This window comes from Austrofundulus limnaeus, unplaced genomic scaffold (assembly GCF_001266775.1).
Source record: "Austrofundulus limnaeus strain Quisiro unplaced genomic scaffold, Austrofundulus_limnaeus-1.0 Scaffold172, whole genome shotgun sequence".
Taxonomy (NCBI): Eukaryota; Metazoa; Chordata; class Actinopteri; order Cyprinodontiformes; family Rivulidae; genus Austrofundulus; species Austrofundulus limnaeus.
Genome location: NW_013952574.1, coordinates 1,073,994 through 1,079,945, shown reverse-complemented (window position 1 = coordinate 1,079,945; position 5,952 = coordinate 1,073,994). Strand labels below are relative to the sequence as shown.

Genomic DNA, 5,952 nt, shown 5'->3' with positions numbered 1-5,952 from the left:
ATCAGCTAAAGCAGTGGGAGCTGATTGAAGTGCTTCATCTTTTAGTGAAAAAAAAATGTTCAAGAAATTTATTGAAGACATTCAGAACAATTTATGGTTTAACTATTTTTTCTCTTTATATAGCTGTTAACTTATTCTAATTGTGACCATGTAGGTAAAAATAACTCAACTCTAAAACAAAATAGATCATTAAAAATGTGTTAAATTAGCTTTAATTAGTAATGAAGTTTAAGGTGTTATAATGAAATGAACCAGATATATTTTTAAACAGGAACCTTTAGAATTTCATAATACATTGTAATTTTAAAAAAATGCATAAAAAGCTGTTTATATGCTTCTACAACATTTATGTTGAATATTTTACTGATTTTTTTTAAACAATGATTTCTTGTCCTATCAGAGAGCTGTTATCCACTATTCGTTTTGCTGATTTACTGTCTCAACTCAGGGGCTGCAGCTCATGTAGAGTGTGACCTATAAGGACACACACTTCAAAATCCAGGTAGGCTAAATATAATGATATAATAAGATCATAATTACGTTTTATATCACTAAAACTTACAATGCGTTGGAACAGGAGTTTTTATGGAAGGTATAATTTCCCAAGATTCAATGTATTTTTTTTTAAAATTTTACATGTAAAAACAGTAAAGAAGTGAATAATTTGAGTTTAGCTCCATCAGTACTTGGTTTTTTATCATCAGCTCAGTAGCTACAAACTGAATTCTTCAGTCTGTGATGACTTTCCAAACTCTGCCATTTTCATTTTCCTAAGGTAACGATGGCTCAGTGAATTCTGAGATTTTGTCAGCTGTGAAGGATACTCAGATACATCCTTCATTTTGGGGGTTTTGGGAGTCGCATAACAGTGAGTGAAGTAACCGACCAACCAGGGACAGAGCCAGAGTGGTGGCAGGGATGGCAAGTGCCACACCCCTTATTGGCCACCCAAGTAATTGTCGAGTGTGTGCGAATCTTGGATTTTATATTCACATTTAGATTTTGTTAAATATTTGTGTCTGATACTATTGTACTATGTAGATTTTCAGCTGTGTACCTTTAAAAATGGCTGAATTATATAACTCGTAAAATTTTCATTAGCAGTTAGCTGTCACTATTCTTGTTTTATCGTTATATTTGTTAGTATTTTTCAGACTGTTTCATTGTTTTGTACTCTTGTGTCTTATTTTCTTATTTCCTGGTTATTATCTTGTTTCCTGTGCCATATAATCCTCAGTCAGCGGCTTAGTTTTACAGCCTGCCACTCTCACCTGTCCATAGTCTGTAATCACAGGTGCTTCCACTTCCCAATCATCCTCAGTTGTATTTAACTGGTTTCTTGTCTCCATTGTCCCAGTGGATCATTGCCTTAGCCTTGTTCTTGCCTTTTTTTTTTTTGTCTTTTGTTGCCATGTTAACTTGTTATTTTGTGATCTAATAAACCAGTTTTGTTTTTACATTCAAGCCCTTGTGTCTTCCTGCAGTTTGGGTTCCATCTTACAACATACCTTGACAGTTTGCTTAATTTACGATTAGCATTAGCAACCAGGATGTGATCATTCTTTGCTGCTCCACAACAAATTTCATCTCAACAAGTCTTAAAATGGCTGAATCATAACATTTTAAACATTTGTTAGCTGTGTTCGCCATCTTGATTTTTTGATTAGCATTTAGTATTTGGTAAAGATTATTTTCGGCTATTTTTACACTAATCTTCAGCTTTGTATGTCTTAAAATAGCTGAATATTAAGTTGTGATTAGCTTTCAGTATGTTGTTTGGATCATTCTTAGCTTTGATCACACAAAATTACAGCTCAGTATTTCTGAAATAAATAGCTGAAATAAAGCCATTTGATATTACCTGTGGTGGCCATCTTGAATTTTCAAATCCAGAGTGCTTTTCTTTATTTGTATGTTTCCTCCTAAAAAAAACCCACCTTGGCCACTCCTGTGCCACCCCCTGCAAAAAATGTCTAGTTCCGCCCCTGCTGCCTACAAATGCACACTATGGAGGATGCAGCCCATGAATTGAGACACAGCCACAGTATGTTCATGTCACAACATCAACTAAAAAAGGCAGCAAATCGCTGCTGCAAGGTGAATAACCAGGCTTTTACATACTGAACCAGTTTACCTTCACAGTAACCCGCTGGTCCTCCTGTTTGGTGAGATCTATCAAGTTCAGGCCATGGTAAACTAGGTTTTCCAGACAGCCGTGGAAATTTCTGTTGGCCCTCCGAGATTTGAGGTCCTGGCCTGCTCCCACGCTCACCTGCACAAAAAGGAAAACAGCACAAAATAAAGTGTAAATAAATGCATGAAAACCATTCGATGCTGCAAACGTTTGAACGTGGTGCTTTTCAAACGCACGGACAAGAAAACCTACCTGGTCATGATCCCACTGGGCGAACCACGGAGGGATTTCCACCCGTGTTGTGCTTTTGTCCACAGTCAGGTTGAGGTGATTTCTGTGATGCTCCACTGCAACAAGGTGCCAGTGCTGGTCGTCTAATAGGCTGCCCACAGACACAACATGCTGGGTGTTCAGGGACAAACTCCCACCTGGAGGGAGGGAAGAAATAGAGCGTGATCATGATGATGATGTTCACATAGTGAAAAAAAGTTTTATTTGATGGAGAAAGCTYACGCCTTTTTAACAAAGTGAAATAAGGCATGTTTCCAGGGAATTGCTGAAATCAAAAGCTAAATTTGTTTTATTTTTATAACTGGAAGAACAAGAGAAGCTTGCTCCCTCAGCAGTTAGCACTGTTTTTAGGTGTAAGCTGAACTGTTAAAGAAGTGCCACAAGGTTCTTCTGAGGCTCCTATTTTAATCCAGGGCTATGAGGGACTAAGTAAAAAAAACAAGCAGCAACACATATTGTACTAACACTAAAAGAAGTGGGAAAAGAGGCAGAAAAGCATTAATGAACTATCAGAGAAATGCTGCCAGCTGCACTGCAAAAACTGTCCATCTTGCCAAGTTTTAAAATCTTCTATCCAGTCAAAAAGTCTTTTTGATCTTGTTTTGAGACTGATTTACTAAACAAGAACTGATTGTGTAAGAATAATAATCTTGTTTTCAGAATGTGTAAGATTATTTGGCTTATTAGCCTGAAAATTTGACTCAAATTAAGTTAAAATTTTCTGCCAATGGAGTAAGAAAATTTTACTTGGTAAGATTCTTAAAATTCTTGATTTGACTCATTTTTTTTCTTATTTCAAGGATCTTACCAAGTAAAAATTTTCTCAATCCATTGGCAGAAAAATTTGACATAATTTGAGTCAAAAATTTAGGCTAACAAGACAAATAATCTTACCCCCCAATTTACATTGCTTGCGTTCCGTCTCCGCTCCGCTCCGGTCCGACGTCTGCAGCAAATACGCACCCATTATKATCAATGAGAGTGTTTACACTGGCTGCGCAGGACGGCGATGAGCGGACGGCGATCCGTCAAAATTAAAACAGATCCTATTTTTGCCGGACGACGGAGCTGCGCCAGAGTCAATTTTTAAAGATTACGTCGCACCAACAGAAAAAGGCACYAGCACAACATCTGTATTTTCAAAATAAGACACTATTCAGCTGAATAATTTGTAGGAATAATGTCAAAATTGCGGCTAAATTAATAAATATATTGATATACAGTATTTCTACACAAATGCTGTCAGATTGTATCGTTCTGTTTGGGAAGCAGGTGGAAACAAATGAAGCATACACACACGATACACGTGGATTTTATTTTGAAATCAGAAGTTTCAGAAAGCCGACAGCGAGACAGTTTCAACATAGATACCAAAAGCCTATATATCAATGTTTTCAGCTGTGTTTGGAGTTTATCTTTGACAGAATTAATTATTTTTTGCTGTGAATTCCACACTTATCACTGAATTTATCGCATGATCTCCTCTGGGACCGGAGCGGAGGTGGTGTAAACTGGACTTGAAACGCACAGCTGCGACCTGCGCAGCGGAGCGGAGCGCAGTGGAGACGCATGCAGTATAAATCCGGGGTTACACATTCTGAAAACAAGATTACTATTCTTACACAATCAGTTCTTGTTTAGTAAATCAGTCTCAAAACAAGATCAAAAAGACTTTTTGGCTGATATAAGATTTTAAAACTTGGTTAGGTGGACATTTTTTCCAGTGTAAGAGACAGAGATGAAGACCTTGCTAAACATATTCTGTCAGTAAATATAAACTGGTGTTTGATGGGACCAATTAACTAAAACATTTGTATAAAGATTTCAGTTGGGACAATTTTTTTTTTTTTTTGAAGAAAGTGTGATATGAGAAAGGTTGTTTTGTTAAACAAAAAGAAATGAGAAAATATTCTTCCTGATGAAACTTCTTGTCAAAATATAATAAAAAAACATAGCTACTGACTTTAGCAAACTGCAAGATTTCATATGTACCACAGTATCCTACAAAATAGAATTGTTAAATAATAAAAAAGTTAAACTGGAGAGCATAAGACTGGTGAAGTGTGATCCATAGAAAATTTCATTTCACAGAATGTTTTACCGCCATAAGGATAACTCCATTATGTGCCATCGAGCCTCCATCCCACGACATTTTGATAAATGCACGAGATCTGCTGCTTTTGGAGAGAAAAGACTTACATTTTAATAAACCGGGGAATTTCTTCAAACGCCTCGGACAGCTTCAGGCAAACTGAGTGGAACTAAGCGACTACTGTGAAGTGCTGCCGAAAGGCTGCTTAGAGTAGCAGGGCAACCATAATGGGTCGGTTGGAGCAGGAGCAGCTCTAACAAATGCAAATTTAATGCAGACAAAGGTGCAAATTAGGCAGTTATTGCCTCTGTTGGGATTTTTAAAGTCARTGAATTGGAATTAAAATGGGTGGAGCTGCCACAAAGAAAGAAACAAAACTGTTCATGGATGTTGCGCTGCTGTCGACTATGTAAATGTGCTTATGTTGTTTTTGTGATTGCGAGGAAGGAAGAGACATCTATGAATATTTAACACTGGCTTGTCTGTGTCTTCATTGTCGGATGTCCAGAATTAAAAATYTCAAGGTAATGTTTTTGAGTAACTAAACTTTTTGGCCACTTAAATATGGTAGATCTTTAAGAGGCAAGAAAATTCAAAAAAGAAAACTTTTATTTCTTGTTCATGTCGGTGCCACTTACCTGCTAAGATTCAGGAGTAATTACAAATGGGTTGTACCTTTTCTGAGCAGCAGGAGAAGTCTTCCTTTCTCTAACTCCAGAGTGAGACTGTGTTCGTTTGGTCTCTCTGTGTGAAAAATTGTCCCGGAGTTTTTCATGGTTTTGAACTTCAGATAAAGGCTTTTAGTGGACGCCTGCATTAGCCTTGGACTTAGCTTGAAGAAAAGACTTCCATGGCCATCAAAGCTCACTGTGTCTGACTCTGAAAAAACAGTAAACCTACATTTACTATGGAAGGCCACAGAATGCAGATGAGACCTTGTAAATAAACAAGCTTTTTAATCTTCATCACTTTTAAAGCGACTGAAAAGCAAACACTGTTCCACCTTTTCAAAACAAGAAGTCTCTTGATGCAGTTAAACTACTGTCACATTGTAGATAAGTGTCAAAGAAGGTAAAACTCACTGTAGAGACATCCATAAACCTCCAGCCTGAGTCCAATCCGACCATTTGGATTCCAGCCCAGTGGAATCAGACGGACGTATCGAGCAATCACAGGGTGCTGGAGTTTGTGCTGGACCACACTGTTTGCATTACTGTTGCCAGGAAAGGCCTGAAAAACCAAAAAGCAAAAAGTTTGAAATGTTTTATTAARACTTTATTGTTATTAAACACAACCATTTTGCATTAATTTTACACCTTTTTTTACTTGATTTCAATCTCAGGTACTCTACCAGTGGTCTCTGTGCAGAATCTTAGCAATCCCTAGGACTGTGTTGTTTCTGGGATCTGTTGGAGACACTTTTGCAGTTTGGGGG

The 5,952-nt window shown here is 37.4% G+C and overlaps 1 pseudogene; it reads right to left on the bottom strand.

Annotated features, from left to right (window-relative positions):
• Positions 1-5,952, bottom strand: part of LOC106523965 (contactin-associated protein-like 5) — a 34,729-nt pseudogene that overhangs the window by 17,927 nt on the left and 10,850 nt on the right.